Consider the following 20,208-nt stretch of genomic DNA (forward strand, 5'->3'; position numbering starts at 1 on the left):
TAATTTTTTTAAATTCTTTATTAATTGCACTTTATTCACTTTATATCCCCCCTGTGGTTCTCTCCCTCCCCCCTGTGCATGTATGCCCCTCCCCAAGTCCACTGATAGGGGAGGTCTTCTTTTCTTTCCTTCTGATCCTAGTCTATTAGGTCTCATCAGAAGAAGCTGCATTGTATTCTTCTTTGGTCTGGTAATGCTGCTTCCCCCTCAGGGGGAGGTAATTAAAAAGCAGGTCAATCAGTTCATGTCAGAGACAGTCCCTGTTCCTATTACTATGGAATCCACTTGGATACTGAACTGCCATGGGCTACATCTGTGCAGGGGTCTTAGGTTATCTCCATGCATGGTCCTTGGTTGGAGTATCAGTCTCAAGAAAGATCCCTATGCTCAGATTTTTTGGTTCTGTTGCTCTCCTTGTGGAGTTTCTATCCTCTCCAGATCTTACTGTTTCCCACTTCTTTCCTAAGATTCCCTGCACTCTGCCCAAAGGTTGCCCGTAAATCTCAGCATCTGCATTGATAGTCTGCAGGACAAAGCCTTTCAAAGGTCCTCTGTGTCAGTCTCCTGACTTGTTCCCTCTTTTCTCCTTTTTCTGATGTCCATCCTTTTTGCCTTTAGAGATTGAGCATTTTAGCAAAAGACCTACCTGTTGATTAGTTTCTTTATGGGAACAGATTTTAGTAGGTTTATCCTATATTATATGTCTATATGAGTAAGTATATACAGTGTGCGTATTTCTGCTTCTGGGATGGCTCACTCAGGATGATCTTTTCCAGATCCCACCATTTACCTGAAATTTTCATGATTTCCTTGTTTTTTTTTTTTTATTTTTATTGCTGAGTAATATTCCATTGTGTAGATGTACCACAATTTCTGTATCCATTCCTCCACTGAGGGGCATCTGGGCTGTTTCCAGATTCTGGCTATTACAAATAAAGCTGCTACAAACATGGTTGATCAAATATCCTTATTGTGTACTTGTGCCTCTTTTGGGTATATGCCTATGAGTGGTATTGTTGAATCTTGAGGAAGCGCTATTCCTAATTGTCTGAGGAAACACCAGATTGCTTTCCAGAGTGGTTGTACAAGTTTACATTTCCACCAGCAGTGGAGGAGGGTACTCTTTCTCCACAACCTCTCCAGTATATGTTGTCACTTGAGTTTTTTATTTTAACCATTCTGATGGGTATAAGGTAAAATTTTAGGGTCATTTTGATTTGCATTTCCTTTATGACTAAGGGCATTGAACATTTCTTTAAGTGTTTCTCTGACATTGGATATTCCTCTATTGAGAATTCTGTTTAGCTCTGTATTCCTTTTTTTTTTTTTAATTGGATCACTTGATTTGTTGCTGTTTAACTTCTTGAGTTCTTTATATATACTGTATATTAGTCCTCTGTCAGATATAGGGTTGGTGAAGATCTTTTCCCATTCTGTAGGCAGTCATTTTGTTCTGAGGACAGTGTCCTTCACTTTACAGAAGATTTTCAGTTTCATTAGGTTCCATTTATTGATTGTTGCTCTTAGAGCCTGTGCTACTGGTGTTCTGTTCAGGAAGTTGTCTCCTGGGCCAATGAGTTCAAGGCTCTTCCCCACTTTTTCTTCCAAGCAGTTTACTCTGTCTGGTTTTATATTGAGTTCTTTGATTTACTTGGACTTTAGTTTTGTGCAGGGTGATAATTATGGATCTATTTGCAGTTTTCTACATGTAGACATCCAGTTAGACCAGCACCATTTGTTGAAAATGCTGTCTGTTTTACATTGAATGGTTTTGGCATCTTTGTTGATAATCTGGTGTCCATAAGTGTGTGGATTTATTTCAGAGTCTTTTATTCGATTCCGTTGATCCACCAGTCTCATTGTAAATGTCACCATAGTAATGGAATTACAGAATTGTACTGGAGAAACTATTTTTTCCTTCTTTCTGATATTCTCATGAGAGGGAATAAGTGTCCTGATAGCCATTGGCAACTGCTAGACAAATGCCCATAACAAGCATGTGAATTTTATCTCTTGAAACTGGAAGCAGACATATACTACTGGATTGGTTTAGAAGAATTTTAAATGAATATACAATGAAGTTAGTCATTAAGGTAGAAGGCCTAATCTCTTGGATTTGAATATTAATTAACCAGGAACTCGGGAGTAAAAATGTGGCAAATTATATATAATAAGCTTCAGGAGAAGAATACATTATACCAATAAAATTAAAAAGACACAGAGTTTTTCAGAAAACATCACATATGACTATTGAGAAGAGAAAAACAACAAAAAACCCCAAACAAACAAACAAACAAAAATGTGGTACAGTGAGATGACAGCCATCAAAAGTGGCATGATCTTTTGAACAGAGCCACAGATCCCTCATTCAGATATTACCATCTTCAATGACATCAACATGGGTCAAACTACAGAATCCAGCAAGTGAAAATTCTCTATGGGAATTAAATAAATAATTAAAATGCTGAGCTAACTCCACTATTCTCTATTGTTAGACTGTCCAACCAAGTCAGTGTTTTGTATGAGAGACCAGAAAAGACACTCAGAGCTAGAAGAAAAAACAGAAAATCTCACTAAGTGATCAACAATAAGTTGAAACACACTTGGGAATTATCTCAAATTGATTCCCCTCACATATGATCATATCTGTGAGAAAGCGGAGTGACCTTTCCGAAGGGAGATGCTGAGAGGACTAACATGCACCCATGAATCCCTGAGCAACACACTAACTCTACAAAACCAGAGGGCACTTCTTGGGCTCTGGGTTTAAATTTTTTTGACATAAATTTTCAAAATTGATTGATATCATCTATGTACAATTGCCATTAGATTATTCAAATTTAACCATGAAGGTATTAATACAAGAAAATACCCTAACCAAGGACCATGCATAGAGAGGTCTTAAAGCCCATGCTTGATGTAGCCCATAGTAAGGGTAGCAGGGGCTTTCTCTGGCGTGAATGCATTGGCAGGCTCTCTGATCACCTCTCCGTGGAGGGTTCAGCCTTATCAGGTCACAGAGAATGACAATGCAGCCAGTCCCGATGAGACGTCATAGGCTAGGGGTAGATAGAAGGGGAGGAGGTAAAAATCAAAACAGAAAAGGACAAAAAAAATCACTGCTTTTAGAGACTTGTGAGATAAAGAAACCAATTTAAAGAATGGGAAAAAATGAAGAGCTAGTTCATGAATACAAATATTTCATTTTTAATAAGAACATGGAATGATTTTAAACATCATTAATCATTAAGAAAATAAAAATTTGAATTCAAATGACTAACATTATATTGTCACATGATTCAAATACTAGCTATCTATCCTCATTACTTGTTATGTAAAAGACCAATATAGGTTTGAAGATGACACACCCATTACTGTGGAAAGCATCAGTGATTCATTCACTGTAGAAAGCATTTCAACATTTTATTTGAAAAATAAAACATAAATATATAGTATACCCTTCTTCTGCTTTTATAGTCTATTTACATAAAAGGAAAAAACAAATGTTCTCACACTATTCATGCATAGCAACTTTATGACAGACATTACTTGTGATAAGTTTAAAATGTAAATTACCCAAATATCTCTCAAAAGATACAAATAGTTTAAATAGTAAACTTATTCATCTAAACCAGCTCTGCATATTGATACTGATGAGTGAATCTCAAGAATATTATGACCCCTTAAACAATGTGATTAGTGAATTATGCCTGTTTTCTTTATTTTTTTAATTTCACTTCATGATACACTCTATCTTGAATTTTTAGCTAAAATAAATCCTTTCTTGAGTCACTTTCATCACAAAAGACAAAGCTATTAATCCAAGAGTCAATAAGTTGGAAATTATATTCTTCTTCTCTCCCTCTTATTTTTGCAATTTCTATTTATACTTCATTATATGCATATTCCCATCTAGTCTTTTTCTTCTTTAATTTTTTTTAATTGACACAGAATTGCATTTTTTCCTTCTCCCTATCCTCCTTCCAGCCCCTCCTCAAATTCCCCCAGTGTTACCCCACTCTAAAATCGACAGCCTCTCTTTTATTTGACTACTATTGTTACACATATATTTCTGTAAATTTGTATGTGCAGATAAATAGAGAAACAAGCTGCTAAGCTTGTTTTGTTGTTCATGTGTATATGTCATCAATACTGGCACTGTCCTTTGGACACCCAGTAAAAAGACTCATCTCTAGGACAGACTACTTCCCCTTCTCTTTGTAGTCATTAGTTTCCTAGCTTAAAGCAGACATGTAGACTAATGGAATCAAAGAATGAGAAAGGTGTACTTGTAACTACAGGCATTTGTATTTGACAAATAGTTAAAAAGAGTATATACTGGAGAAAAGGCAAGCAATAAAAGTACTGGAGAAACTAGATGTCTATTTATAGAAAAAAATAATTTAGGCCTATATTCATTTCATGAAAATTAGATCTAAGTGGACCAAAGACATTAATTTGAAACAGGACACACTAAATAGCTTGGAAAAAAAAAGAGCAAAGGCATTACTCAGTAAGGACTTTCTGAACAAAGAGGATGTGCTCAGTATTGATTTGACTTGGTGTGCTGGGGTGGGTTTGGGGGGAAAAATCTCCTTTTTTGTGGGGAGGGCAGGGGGGAGAAAGGGAGGGTAGAGGAAACATGGGGCAGGGGGAGAAGAGGGAGGGGGCTAATATTGAGATGTAAAGTGAAGAAAGAAATTAAGTAATTTTAAAAGGAAAAAATAAATTAAAAACAGAGTCAGGAAACAAATTACCAAAGTAAAAATATGCGAGTAATCTAAAGTGGAGTTCTCAATAAAAGAATTAAAAGAGGCATTCTGCTCAGCTTACTGTGATAGACGCTCCGCTAAACTTGCAGACAGGGGCCTGTCAGAGTTGTTCTCTGAGAGGCTTTACCTAGCAGTGCCTCAAAACAGATGCTGAACTCTTGCATTTATGGTTATGAGCCTACCCCACCCAAAGACAATGCATGGAGAGGACCTAAAAGCCCTGCTCAGATGTAGCCCATAGACAGTCTCCAAGTGGGGTCTCTAGTAAGAAGAGCAGGGAATTTCTCTGGCATGAATTCAGTGGCAGGCTCTCTGATCAACTTCCCCTGGGGGATGTAGTCTTTCCAGGCCACAGAGGAAGACAATGCAACCAGTCTTGATGAGACCTGATAGGCAAAGGTCAAATAGGAGGGGAGGAAGTCTTCCTCTATCAGTGGACTGGGGGGGGGGGCATAGGGGAGAAGAGGGAGAGAGGGAAAGACAGAGAGACTGGGGGAAGATGAAGGAGGGGGTAACAGCCAGGACACAAACTGAATACATTTTAATAAATAATAATAATAATAATAATAATAATAATAATAATATTTTTTTTAAAAAGACGCTGAGACTCATAGCTAAATAGTGCGCAATGTGTAGGAAGTTTTGAGAAAAAGTGGGAGGAAAGAGAAAAATGACCTGCAGCTGATAGAAGCTCCACAGAGCCAAGTAACCAGAACTCAGAGAGGTTTGCTGAGATTGAAGCAACCACCAAAGTCCATGCATGAACTGGACATAGGCCCCCTACACAGATGTAGCAGATTGGCAGCTTAGGATTCACATGGGTACTCTAGTAAGGGAAATGAGGACTGGATCTTACAGGGACTCACTTGCTAGCTTTTAGATCACTTTCCCCTGTATGAACTACCTTGGCAGGCCACAGGGGAAGAGGAAACCTTCAATCTTGATTTTACTAGATGAACTGGGGTGGATGGGAAAGGGAATACCTCTTTTCTGAGGAAAAGGGGAGGAAGAAGGAGGAGGTAGAGAAGGTAGGACTGGTAGGGGAGCAAGGAACTGTTTACAAAGATGCAAACTGAATAAAATAAATAAATGAGAAAGAAAATTAAAAAAAATGTATCCAATTGTTTTTGTCCTAGTTGTTCTCAAGACACAATGTTTTCAACATTCTTAGCTATTGCTCATTTCCTTTCTTCTGTGACAATTCAAGGGACAGCAGACCACCCATGGAGGACTCTTGATACAAATATGCTGGAGTCTAGGATAGTTGAGCCTGCCATTTTCTAAGAGTCTACTTTCAACAATTTTGAAAGGACATGACAATGCACCAATATAATGTACATTGCAATAACTCATATCTCTGTAAAGATAAATAAGATACATTAAAGCATGCAAGGGAAGACAATCCAGACAGGCATGCAAGGAATCAGAATATAACCTTATAAATAATCATTTGAGAGAAAAATTCACCAAAAACATGACAAACAAACAAACAACACACACAAACAAACAAAACAAAACAAATAAGCAAGCAAACAAACAACAACAAAAACAGCCTGGAAGTGGTGGTGTATCCCTTTAATCCCATCATCACTCTGGAGGCAAAGGCAGGCTTATCAAAAGAGTTCTGTGACATCCAGGGCTACATAAACAGGGAAACTCTGCCTAGGGAAAAAAAAAATCAATGAGGTATATCATAAGATAGTCAATGAGAAGAGATTCCTAAGTCAATGGAGTCTATGGACATATTACAATAAACAGGTTAAATCCTGTTTGTGGTGCTTTTTCTTAATTAGATCAATTTATGTAGGAAAATCCAAACACATAAATTGTAGATGACATCCATCATGGCCTACGATAATCTTAGACTATTGGATAAAATAAACTGAACAAAATTCATTCAGTTTTTTTTTCTTTTTCCTGTCCACTTAAGCTAAGTGACTAGTGATTGTATAAAAATAAGAAGCCAAAGGTGAAATACTTTCAAATATTATAAAAATTAGACATGTTGATCTTAGGATCTGAGGCAAATATTCTCAGACAAACCCTTTTAGTTTTTTTGAATTAATTGAAACATATTAAGATATAAGTTGGAAATAATTTCTTCCTATCAAATCTGTAATACAACAAATACTGTGGAGATACTCTGCTAGTCAAGACAAGATATTGAGTGATAATATGATCTATTTAAAGACTGTACAGTTCTCAGCATTCATAGATATGTGAATCCAAATCAAATTCTTGACGTTTTCCACAAATATAACAACAACTTTATAACTGGCTTATACAGTATAAAACTATATATAGGATCTGTAGGTAAGGATATAAGCAAGATTTTCTTCATGTATCCTCTACGGGAATCACTCTTTTAAGAGTCTTAAACTAAGGAGAAAGGAATAAGCCATTGCTGGTAGCCTCCTAGGTAAACTTTTACATTTTAAAAGACATTGTACATAAATACTGAGACAAAAGTAAATTTCACAAAGATCACAAAAATGTTGAATTCTAAAGAATTCACCATTTGCATGGATAATCACTTTTAGAAAAATAAATCAATACTACGGAGTAAAAAAATGAGAGAGTGAGCGAGCAAGCAGAGATGCATAACTGAGGAGAAGTGGAGGGAAATAATTTGTTTAAATGGTTCATTGTTATGTGTCTAAATCTTGGTCCATTATGCAGAGAGCAACTGAACAATTTCTACAGCTTTGTATAATGAAACATTTAGAGTGATGATAAATTGCTAATATGAAGTAAACATAATTGGAAGGTGTTTGGGAGAGATGACATAGTCATTCTCACATTGCGAGGGTAGAAATGAGCCACCTGTTAGCAGTCCAAAGTTGACAAACCTAGTGGAGAATACAGAGCTATGGGTGAAGTAACAGAGCAGTCACTGTGAGGATGTTCTGTTGAAGTTTCTTGCAAAACGACCCTCTAGAACTTGCCAGTAATTTAATCTAGTAGTCATTTGGGGAAATATTTCATGGGGAATTTCCTTTTTTTAACTTTTATTAGTTACACTTTATTCACTTTGTATCTCCCCATAAACCCCACCCCTCCCCTCCTAATTCCACTTTCCCTCCCCCTCCTTCATGCATGCCCTTCCCCAAGTCCACTGATAGAGGAAGTCTCCCTCGCCTTCCTTCTGATCTTAGTCTATCAGATCTCATCAGGAGTAGCTGCATTGTCATTTTCTGTGGCCTGGTAAGGCTGCTCCCCCCAGGGGGAAGTGATCAAAGAGCAGGCCAATCAGTTTATGTCAGAGGCAGTTCCTCTTCCCATTACTATGGAACCCACTTGGACACTGAACTGCCATAGGCTACAATCTATGCAGGGGTTCTAGGTTATCTCCATGCATGATGCTTGGTTGGAGTATGAGTCTCTCGAAAGGCCCCTGTGTTCAAATTTTCTGGTTCTGTTGCTCTCCTTGTGGGGTTCCTGTCCTCTCCAGATCTTACTATTTCCCACTTCTTACATAAGATTCCATACACTCTTCCCAACAGTTGGCCATAAGTCTCCACATCTGCTTTGACCCCTCAACTGAAGAATGCATACAGAAATTGTGGTACATCTACACAGTGGAATATTACTCAGCAATGAAAAATAAGGGAATCATGAAATTTGCAGGTAAATGGTAGGAACTGAAAAGGATCATCCTGAGTGAGTTGTCCCAGAAGCAAAAAGACACACACGGTATATACTCACTCATATATAGACATATAACATAGGATAAACCTAATAAAATCTGTACATCTAAAGAAACTAACCAAAAGGGAGGACTCTTGCTAAAATGCTCAATCCCCATCCTGAAAGGCAAAGAGGATGAACATCAGAAGAAGAAGAAAACAGGAAACAAGTTAGGAACCTGCCACAGAGGGCCTCTGAATGAAAGAGGAATTTCTTAATAGAAACAGTGTACTGCTGAATATAAAATGAAAATAGAAAAGCACGACGTTGAATACATATTGAAAATTCAGTATATGTTTATAAAAGTCAGAAGAACTCATAGAGCCATGAAATTATTTACAAGTCCTCTAATGTGCAGTGTAATATTACTTTTGAGCTCAATCCAATAGTTTACATGTTCTTAAAGTTAATTCCTTTGATCAGTGTCTTCATTGTAGCATAGTGAATCTTAATATGTAAAATGTTTCAAAATCTCAATCTGTTCCTTTTTGATTATTGACATTTTGCTGTTTACCTTAATTTGGGGGGGGGCACAGAGTATGAGGAAAACATAGTAAAATTTTGTCTTAACAAGGATAACAAGATGTTGGGTTTGACAGGTGATTTGTATAAGACTCATAATCTGTGTTACTGTTAGGTCGGAACCTATGATGGAAGGGTGGAATCTAGGATGAAAGGAAGGAACTGATATTTGATGATCTCCTTATGTACACCATGGCACAATGGCATATGCTTGCCTTCCTCAGCTTCCAGCTTGTGCATGCGGGTGCACACACACACTCTTACACACAGAGTAAATTATACACACATTCTAAATTATAAATTAAGGTTAACCTTTTATTCCTTTATTCAACATCTTAACTCCCTTCTCTACAGTTTAGTGGTGTAAGGAGTCCTAGATACTCAGAGAATGGCTTTCAACTAGTCAGAAACCTTATTGGATTTCATGATCCCATAACCTGAATTATTCCAACCTGGAAAGGCACACCACAGATACAGAAATCAAACCTAATATGTAGCAAACCAATGTTCCCTAAGTGGAGTTTATTGAGCAATAATATGGAGACTACAGGCTATAGACTATCCATATCTTCCCCATAATCTGTATAATTGTAGCTGAGGAGAAAGTACTAAAATATAATAGAGTTTGATTGCAGATGTCCATTGTACTCTGTTTGAAGGACACACTTTGTGCTAAAACTTCCATTAATTGCATCTTCATCTCATCTGTTTTCACTTCTGCCCTTACTGGCTAGAGTTACACACATCAAACTACTAACACTCCAGAAACAAGACTGTAGAGAAATGACATGGAAGTTACACCAAACATATTTTCCCCCTTATACAATATACATCCTTTTTGTGTTTAACCAATCTTTCTCTATAGTATGATTAGTGCCATGGACCACTAAGATGGTTTTTAAATATAGAGATAAGCAAAACATCTATAAACTACCATGTTCATCAGGTAAGATTAAGATCAGCCCCTCCAAAACATTAATATCTGTTTTGACCACATTAAATAAAGTCAAACTGCCTGTGATGATGTTTGCTGGTTGGTGTGGAGAATGAGGGACTAAGTGCATTAGTAGCATCATTGCAAGTGAAGATGGTAATGGTAAACTGAATTAGATGTTCACATTTTATTTCTGGACCTAGGTATAAACTGTATTTACTGTATCATGTGGTAAAAGATGTGTTACAGATGTGGTTTCTCAAGAAATGCAGGTACAGAAATCATCTTGAATTATTTAATTCAACCACATGGGTATCTAGCTGAGAAAGGAATACTGGAGAAAAGACACCATGAGAAATTTTACTTGGATGATAAGATGCAGAGTATCTAACCTTAAATATAAAGAGAGCGTAAGCTAAGAAATGCAAGTGAGGATGTTCAATCTGTGAAGTAAAAAATCACATATAACAGAAAAAAGAACCTCCAGTCAGTAACTTACACTATAAATGCTTTGATTTTATTCCATTTAGTTGGATACCAGCCTTCTGATTATCATAAATGTAAAATGGTATGTTTATATAAGTTGTAACACTTATATTTTGGGTGACATGTAAAAGCTAAACAAAGACACTAAGCCACACATTTACTACAATACAAAGATCACACCAACACTTGAAGAGTGGATTATAAATCCAGGGCAGCCATCTTATTTCTCTAAACCGCAGAAACACCTCCTTACATGTGCTACCACTGATTTGGCAATTCTTTTAATTATCATTTGTCCATTGCAAAACCTAATTGTCAATCCACTCACCCAGGCCTCATTAACTAAAGTACTCCAAATACTCAAATACATTCACTGAGTACAAGAAACACAAATTATCATGTGGGATTGTCGAATGGAGTAACATAGAGTCCATAGGAAATAGCACCTTAACCAAACATGTGGAGGGGGAAAAACAAAACAAAACAAAATAAAGCAAAAAACTATCTCTGCTCAGCCATGACCATCTGATCGGCTATAGTGAATTTGAGAGAAATGTGCTCTCTATAGTGTAAAGAAAGCAGCTTATAGGGAAGTGCAGATCAGAGATGGTTTGCTACAAAGCTATTGCCAAGAGAGAGAAACTGTTTGATAGTCTCTGTTGGCTTCTCATGTCCAGCCAGGGCCAGGGTGAGCAGAAGCTGTGAGGACTAATGCATCCACTGTTGGGGAATCATAGATTTGCTGGAAGAGCTGGTAAATAATACAATGACAGGCCATAAAATTTGATATTCTTCTTGTCTTTCATATGTGTCTGATGTATATGAGGATATCAAGCTTCAGTGTCGTGTGTTAATTAAATAATAATTAGAGGGGTCAGATACATTTTCACATAGTGGCAAAAAGGCCTAAGTGGCAAATCACTAAAATCCTAGAAATTAACAACCATGTGATTATCACAATAGTTAACTTATCTGTGCTCTGTTCCTGTTATTTTTGAAGTCGAAACTCTCACATGGTAAGTAAAAAACATTAAAATATTATACATATTTATATTAGTTTTATCCAATAAGCACATTTCCCCCTTCTTGTATGATCATAAAAGTAAAAACTGTTGTTTAAGGCTTGCTATTGGTTTTCTTAGTTATGGTATTGCATTCACAGCATTTACAAACTCCTGTTTTTCTTCAATTTGTTCTGCTATTTCTAGCAGTAAACTCAATTTTAAATTGGAAAAGCATGTTTATATAAGTGTTATGAAATTGTACTTGCAAATCTTTCAGCACATTTTTCATGAATCAGAATAAGCATATTTTAGGGAAAATTCTAAAACACAGAGAATTGTTTGAATTTGATCAGGAGGAAATTTTTCTTTGGCTAGAAAGGAACTAATTAGTCAAACATTGGGCTACTAAATTTGCATACTTCAGATATTTATTAATAAATAGTATATGTTTCATAATAGGATGGACAGAAAGACAACAATTGTAAAGTTTTATATAGAGTAGGCACTTGCTTACAAATACAAATAATGTTAGCAGTGTCCTTTTGATTTGTGAGAGCATTCAAGGTTTAAAAGAATACAATGCAACCAGTCCTGATGAGACCTGATAGGCTAATAAATAGAAGGGGTGGAGGACCTCCCCTATCAGTACACTAGGGCTAGGGGAGGGGCATAGGAGGAGGAGGATGGGATTGGGAGAAGATGAAGAAGGGGGCCACAGCCAGCATACAAATTGAATAACTTGCAATAAATAATAACAATAGAAAACAAAAATATAGTTTATCTTAGATAGAGGAATATCATGCATATGTATATTCAACCATCGGGGTGAACAGCTTCTAAAATAGTTAGAACAAAGAGGTTGAGACCAGTTTAGAGGTCAGACTGACTTGTAAACAAATGCTACCTTGTAAAAGCAGGAATAGATAATAATTTGAATGCCACATGATCTGGAGAATCAGTCTAGTATGCTACATATATGGCTCCTATCAACGGATAATTCATGGTTATAATATTCTAATAACTTAGACAAATATTTTCCTTTGTTATCTTTATTTTTAACTTGCTTAGCAATTGTTTTATTAATCAAAATACAATTACATCATTCACCTATCCTCTCATTCTTCAAACACCTCATATGCCTCTCCTACTCCTCAAAGTCATGGTTATTTTATCTTAATTATTATTTTATGTGTATAGATAGATAGATAAGCATAAAATACATAATGATAAGTCTCTAGTACTTACTAGTATGTATGGTTTTAAGGATGACTTTTGTATTGAATAAGCAATTTAGGGGCTCATTCCTGGAGAAGACTAATTCTCCCTCTCTCACCAGTGATGCATTTTCTAGATCTCTTCAGGGGTGGGGGCATCCATGAATTCATTCATCTATGTTGGCGTGTTGACTGGCATTAAAATTGCTCATATCATGTTTAGGGAGCCTTATTATTGAGAGTCTATGCATGTAGCTCTCTGTCATTTTAAAACATGCAATTACCCCCAGTAGACTCCCTACTTCTCTGGTTCTTAAAATCTCTCTGCCTTCCCTTCCATGAGATTCTCCAAGATTTTGGTAAAGAAGTTGCACTGTAGATATGCCAGTTGGTGTTGAGCACTCCATAGTCAGTTGATCTCTGTACTTTGAGCAGTTGTGGCTTTCTATGATGGTGCCAGTGTAACAGAGACAAAAGCCTCTGGAAAGTGGATGAACTCTACAATTACCTCCGTGTATAAGTTAAGCTTTTAGAATGTAGTAAGAAATTTAGGAATGTGGCATTAGAAAGTTCTCATCTAGGTAGCTGGTTGGGTTTACAGTACCATGTGTGATTTCATTCCTATTAAGTGGCCCTTAATTCCAATTGCACAGTTGTTGGTTACTGCCAACATATGTGCCATTTTTGAACCTGTAGGTCAGTGGTTTTCAACCTTCCTAATGCTTTGATCCTTTAATACAATTTCTCATTTTGTGATGACCTCCAACAATATTTTTTTGTGTTTGTTACTTTATATCTGTAGTTTTGCTATTTTTATGGGTCATAATGTAAATAATTTTGGAGAAAGATGGTTACCTGGTGGGTCCTGACCCACAGGTTAAGAACCATTGTTCTAGGGATAGGTCACCCAAATGATCATTGTTATGAGGCATAGGTGTCACAGCTGGTTAGGAGTAAAATCTTATAGAAGGATGAAAAGTAGTCTTCATGTAGAAGACTTTAGGGTCAAATCCAGCTTGATTCTCTGGGTCCTGTGCAGAGGGAGGTGCTCAAAGGGCAGACAACTGAGTTCATGCCAGTGACTGCCGCAGCTCCACTTACTAGAAAAGCCACATTGAGACTGAGCTGCCCATGTGCTCCATCTGAAGCAGGGTTCTAGATCCTTTCCATGCATAGGTCTTGATTGATTCATCACTGTGTGAGAGACCCCTGAGATAAGATTTTTCAGCCCTGTTGATCTCCTTGTGGAGCTCCTGTCCCTTTTAGTTCTTTCCATCTCTCTCTTTTTTCCATATGATTTCCTGCACTCTGCCCAAAGTTGTGCTATGAGTCTCAGCATCTCCTTCAATACCCAGATGGATAGAGTCTTTTAGAATCCACTTGTGGAAGGCCGCTGTCCTGTTTCCTGTCTTCTCCTACTTTGATTTCTATCTTGTTGGCCCTTCTGAGTGAGGTTTCAGGATCTTCCATATGGTCCTCCTTGTTGTTTAACTTCACTACGACTGTAGATTTTAGTATGTTTATTCTAAGTCATATGGCTAATATACACTTATAAGTGAATACATAAAATGTGTGTCTTACTGTTTCTGTGTTACCTCACTTAAGATGACCTTTTTGAGTTCCATCCATTTGCCTGCAAATGTCATGATTTCCTTGATTTTTAATTGCTTAACTGGTATCCCATTGTATAAATGTACTACAATTTAGGTATGCATTCTTTGGATGAAGGACATCTAGGTTTTTTACAGATTCTGGCTGTTACGAATAAAGCTGCTACAAATGCATTTGAGCAAATGTACTTGTTCTGTACTTGAACATATTTTGGATATATGTCTAAGAGTGGTATAGCTGGATCTTGAGGTAGCATTACTCCTAATTGTCTGAGAAAACAACAGATTGATTTCCAAAGTAGTTGTACAAATTTACATCCCCACCAGCCATTCCCCTTTCTCCACAATCTCTCCAGCATGTGTTGTCACTTGAGTTTTTAATGTTAGACATTCTGATAGATGTAAGGTGAAATCTCAGAGCCATTTTGATATAAATTTCCTGGATGATTAAAGACATTGAGCATTTCTTTAAGTGTTTCTCTGCCATTTGATACTCCTCTGCTAATAATTCTCTGTTTAGCTCTGTACCCCATTTTTTAATTGGATTACTTGTTTTGTTGGTGTTTACCTTCTTGACTTCTTTATATAGTCTTGATATTAGCATTCTGTCAGATGTAGGGTTGGTGTCGTCTTTGTTCTGTTGGCAGTGTCCTTTGCTTTACAGAAGATTTTCAGTTTTATGGGGTACCATTTATTGACTTTATCTTAGAGCCTTCATTGTTGGTGTTCTGTTCAAGAAGTTGTCTCCTATGCCAATGTACTCAAGGCTCTTCTCTAAATGTTCTTATAACAGATTTAATGTGTTTGGCTTTATGTTGAGATCTTCGATACACTTGAACTTTAGTTTTGTGCAGGGCGATAAAAATGGATCTATTTGCATTTTTCTACATGTAGACATCTAGTTAGACCAGCACCATTTGTGGAATATGTTCTATTTTTTCCTATTGTATGGTTTTTCTTCTTTGTCAAACATCAAGTATCCGTAGGTATGTGGGTTTATTGCTGGATCTTCTGTTTCTTTGCCATGCCTTTTTATTACTGTTGCTCTATAGTACAGCTTGAAATCAGGGATGGAGATATCTAAGATATTTTATTGTACAGGGTTGGTTTAGCTATCCTGTTTTTTGTTGTTGTTGTTTTGTTTTGTTTCTCCATATGAAGTTGAAAATTGTTCTTTCAAGTTCTGTAAAGAATTGTGTTAGTGCTTTGATAGGAACTTCATTAAATCTGTAGTTTGCTTTTGGTAGGATGGCCATTTTCACTATGTTAATCCTACTAATCCACGAGCCTGGGAGATCTTTCCATCTTCTGATATTGTCTTCAATTTCTTTCTTCAGAGCCTTGAAATCTTTTTTTTTTTCATACATGTCTTTCACTTGATTGGTTAGCGTCAAACCAAGGTCCTTTATTTTATTTGTGGCTATTGTGAAGGGTGCAATTTCCCTAATTTCTTTTTCAGCCCATTTATCTTTGGGATACAGGAGGGCTTCAGAGTTTTTCTGAGTTAATTTTTTATCTAGCCACTTTGCTGTTGGTATTTATCAGCTGAAGGAGATAAGCAGAGAGTGGCGGCAGCCTTGTCTTGTTCATGATTTCAGTAGGATTGATTTAAGTTTCACTTCATTTAGTTTGATGTTGTCTAGGCTTATTATATATTGCCTTTACTATGTTTTTGTATGTACCTTGAATCGCTGATTTCTCCAAAACTTTAAACATGAATGGGTGTTGGTTTTGTCAATGCTTTTTCATCTAAGGAAAAGAGGAGAAGATCATGTTTTTTGTTTGTTTGTTTGCTTGTTTTTGTTTTTGCCTTTAGTTTTTTTATGTGTTGGATTGCACTGATGAATTTCCATACATCTAACCAATCCTGCATTCCTGGGATGAAGCATACTATGTCGTGTTGGATGATTTCTTTAATGTGTTCTTGGATTCGGTTTGCAAGTATTTTACTGGGTATTTTTGTGTCAATGTTCATAAAGGGGGATTGGTCTGAAGTTCTCTTTCTTTGTTTTTTCTTTGGGTAGTTTAGATATTAAGGTGAGTGGCCTCATAAAATGAGTTTGGTAATGTTCCTTCTGTTTTTATTTTGTATAATACTTTAAAGAGTATTGGCATTAACTCTTCTTTGGTAGAGTCTGGTAGAGTTCTGCACTGAAACCGTCTGGGTCCGGGTCTTTTTTTTAATGAAAGACTATTTTTGATGACAGCTTTTATTTCATTAGTGGATATAGGACTATTTAATCTAGTTACCTGATCTTGATTCAGGTTTGGTAAATGGAGTCTATCAAGAAAAGTGTCCATTTCATTTACATTTTCAAATTTTGTTGCATATAGGATTTTGAAGCAATACCTAAAGATTTTTTTTTTATTTTTGTCAGTGTCTGTCATTATGTCCCCCTTTTCATTTGTGATTTCATTGATTTGGCCAGTGCCCTCTGCCTTTTTGTTAGTTTGGCTAAGGGTAGTCTCTCTTGTTGATTTTCTCAAAGAACCAGCTTTTGGTTTTGTTGATTCTTTGAATTGCTTTATTTGTTTCTAATGTATTGATTTCAGCCCTGAGTTTGATTATTTCCAGCCATCTACTCCTCTATGTGTGTCTGCTTCTTTTGCTTATTTATTTATTTTGTGCATTCATGTGTGCTGTTAAGTTGCTTGTATGAGATGTCTTAAATTTCTTTATGTATAAAACAGGATCAGATGAATGGGGAGGAGGTCCCCCCTATCAGTGGACTTGGAAAGGGGCACGGTGGAGATGAGGGAGGAAGGGTGGGACTGGGAGGGAATGAGGGATCGGGACACGGCTGGGATACAGAGTTAATAAAATGTAACTGATAAAAAAAATAAAAAATAAAAAAAATTTTCTTTATGAAGGCACTTAGTGCTAAGAACTTTCCTCTAGCACTGCTTTCATTGTGTCCCACAAGTTTGGGTAAGTTGTATCTTCATTTGCATTTATTTCTCAGTAGTCTTAAATTTCTTGCTTTATTTCCTTCTTGACCCAGTTGTCATTGAGGAGAGAGTTGTTCAGTTTCCGTGTGTGTAGGCTTTTTGCTATTTCCTCTTTTGCTGAGGTCTACTTTTAGACCATAGTGGTCTGATATGATAGAAGGGATTATTTTTTATATCAATGTTCTTGTATCTGTTGAGGCTTGCTTTGTGCCTGACAATCTAGACAATTTTCGAGAAGGCTCTGTGACGTCCTGAGAAGAAGCTATACTCTTTTGTGTTTGGGTGAAAAGTTCCACAGACATCCATTAGATCCATTTGATTTAAGATCTCTGTAAGTGTCATAACTTATCTGTTTAGCTTCTGCCTCAATGATTTGTCCTTTTACCAGAATGGGTGTTGAATTCTCCCACTATTAAGGTGTTGGGATTGATGTGTGATATAAGCTTTTATAGAGTTTCTTTTACAAATGCAGGAGCCCTTGTGTTTGATGCATAGGTTGTACAGGAGTGTGAGTCCTCATGGTGGATTTTCCTTTGTTGAGAATGAAGTATCCCTCTCCATATATTTTGTTTAATTTTGATTGAATAACCATTTTTTTTTCTTTTTTTTTTTTCAATGCAGTTTATTCAGGAACCTTGAACAATCATCTGACCCTCAGGAAAGCCAGCCCACAGCTTAAATAGCCTCTGGGTAGCCAGCCCCAGCATGCCACGTGGGCAATGCAGATTTTTATAGATATTAGGATGGCTACTCCAGCTTGCTTTTTGTGTCCATTTGCATAGGAAACCAGGCTTTTACTCTGAAGTAGTGTCTATCTTTGTTGCAGAGATGTGATTCTTGGTTGCAGCAGAATGTTGGATCATGTTTCTGGAACCAATCCATTAGTCTGTGTCCTTTTATTGGAGAACTGGGGCCATTGATGTTCATAGATATTAGTGACCAATGATTGTTACTTCCTTTTATTGTGGAGTTGGTGGTATATTTGTGTGCTTGTTTTATTTTTGTTTTCTTGTTGTGATAGTATATTTATCCTGTGTTTTCTTGGGTGTAGTTGATCTCATTGGGTTGGCGTTTTTCCTTCTAATATCTCTGTAGGGCTGGGTTGCCATGCATACATTGTTTAAATTTAGTTATGTCATGGAATATTTTGTTTTCTCCATATATGTTGATTGAAAGTTTTGTTGGGTATAGTAGTCTGGGTTGGCCTCTGTTGTCTCCTAGTGTCTGCGTGATATCTGTACTCTGCCTTTCATGGTTTCTGTTGAGAAGTCTAGTGTAATTCTGATAGGTTTGCCATTGTATGTTACTTGGCCCTTTTTCCCTTGCTGCTTTTAATATTTTTTCTTGCTCTGTAAATTTAGTGTTTTGATTATTAAGTGGTGAGCAGAATTTCTTTTCTTTTCTAGTCTATTTGGTGTTCAGTAGGCCTTTTGTGTGTTTAAAGGCATCACTTTTTATTCTTAGGTTTCTTCTTTTCATGAAGTCCTTTATTTCTTGGATGTTTTGTATCTGTAATTTTTCTGATTTTATATTTTCTTTGAGAGATGTATCAATTTCTGCAATTGTATCTTCAGTGCCTCAGATTCGCTCCTCCATCTCTTTATTCTGTTGTTGATTCTTGACTTTAGTTCCTTATCTCTTCTCTAAGTTCTCTAAATCCAGGGTTTTCTCTTTTTGTTTTTTCCTTACTGATTCTAATTGAGTTTTCTTGTCTTAAATAATTTTATTCATTTCCTTCAGGTGTTTGAATGTGGATTCCTGTCTGTCCATGATGGCATCTATTATTTTGTTGTTGTTCGTTTCTTCTTTATGTGCCTTGAATAACTAACTGCGTAATTATAGATTTAAGATCATTTTCCCATGTTTCAGATGCAATAAAACATCCGTTGATTTTTGGAGATTCTGGTGAAGCCATGGTGTTTTCGGTTTTTATTGCCTGTATTTGTAGGTTGGTCTCCATCTGGTTGTTTGTAGCCTTGACAGATTGTTCCTGAAGGCTGTATTGCAGACTGGGTCCACCTGTCTCTGTAGTCTAGATAGGCTCTGCTGGATTTACTGTCTCTGCTGGCTCACTGTTTGTGACCCATGTATGCCAGATAGCAAGGGTATAGGCAGAAATATCTCTCAGCCTATAGCTGTGCTAGTGCCCCACAGGCTTCCTCAATATGGTGGAGAATGGGATTCGGGTCCCACCCCTGTCTCAACTCCCTGTGTTCACTGGCTATAATGGGCTTGTTTCTGACCCAGGTGGGCTAGGCTGCTGGGGAGCAGGCAGAAAGTTCTCAAAACCTAGAGCTGCTCTATTGTTCCGCAGGCCTCCTTGGGAAGAAGGACAATGGAACTTTGGTCCTGCGCCTAACTCAGCCCTGCTGGGCTCTCTGTCTGTGCTGGGCTTGCTCTTTCTGGCCTACGTGAGCCATGGGGCTGGGACTTCAGTGGAAAGATCTCTGTGCTTACAACTGCTCCAGTGCCCCACTGGCTTCCTTGAGATGGCAGACAATGAATGGGACGTGAATCCTGATCGGAGCTCAGTTCTGCTGTGTTCACTGTCTGTGCGAGGCTGGCTGATTCTGCCCTAGGTGAACCAGGCAGTAGGACAGCAGGCAGAATGGAGCTGTGCCTCCCCAAAGGTACCAGAAAGAATCCTCTTGACAGGTTGGTGAGAGTGAGCACCACTAGGCACAGTGACCTGGAAGCTGTCTACAGGACTGTGAGAGTGGGCTCCTGGTTTGAAGCCTCACCCTCAGTACAGGAAGGTATTCAATCCACAGGCAGTGACTGTAAGTGCCCACGGTCCTAGCCACTAGCCAGTGGCCCCCGGTAGGTATCCACAGATGCTAGGCTTGGGCCAGTAGGTTAGGGTTGTTGCATTGCTGCAAGGGAGCCAGGGAATTTTTCCTGGTATTAGCTGGGTGGCCTGAATATGGACCGTAGACTATCCCTGTGGATTTTCCTCTCGCCTGAAAAACACAGACTTAAAGGTTTTGGGGTCCACAGTATGGCCTGCTGGGAACCCTGCTCTCACTGCTG

General features: G+C 37.5%; 1 long non-coding RNA gene across 1 annotated transcript in view; it reads left to right on the top strand.

The window, feature by feature from the left end:
• The window catches only part of LOC132657060 (uncharacterized), a 60,294-nt gene that overhangs the window by 9,832 nt on the left and 30,254 nt on the right, over nucleotides 1–20,208 (top strand). Inside the window, exon 2 of the long non-coding RNA XR_009594902.1 lies at nucleotides 19,493–19,808. This is a non-coding gene — a long non-coding RNA (uncharacterized LOC132657060). The remainder of the gene's footprint in view (nucleotides 1–19,492; nucleotides 19,809–20,208) is intronic.

Source organism: Meriones unguiculatus, chromosome 10 (genome assembly GCF_030254825.1).
Source record: "Meriones unguiculatus strain TT.TT164.6M chromosome 10, Bangor_MerUng_6.1, whole genome shotgun sequence".
Lineage (NCBI taxonomy): Eukaryota > Metazoa > Chordata > Mammalia > Rodentia > Muridae > Meriones > Meriones unguiculatus.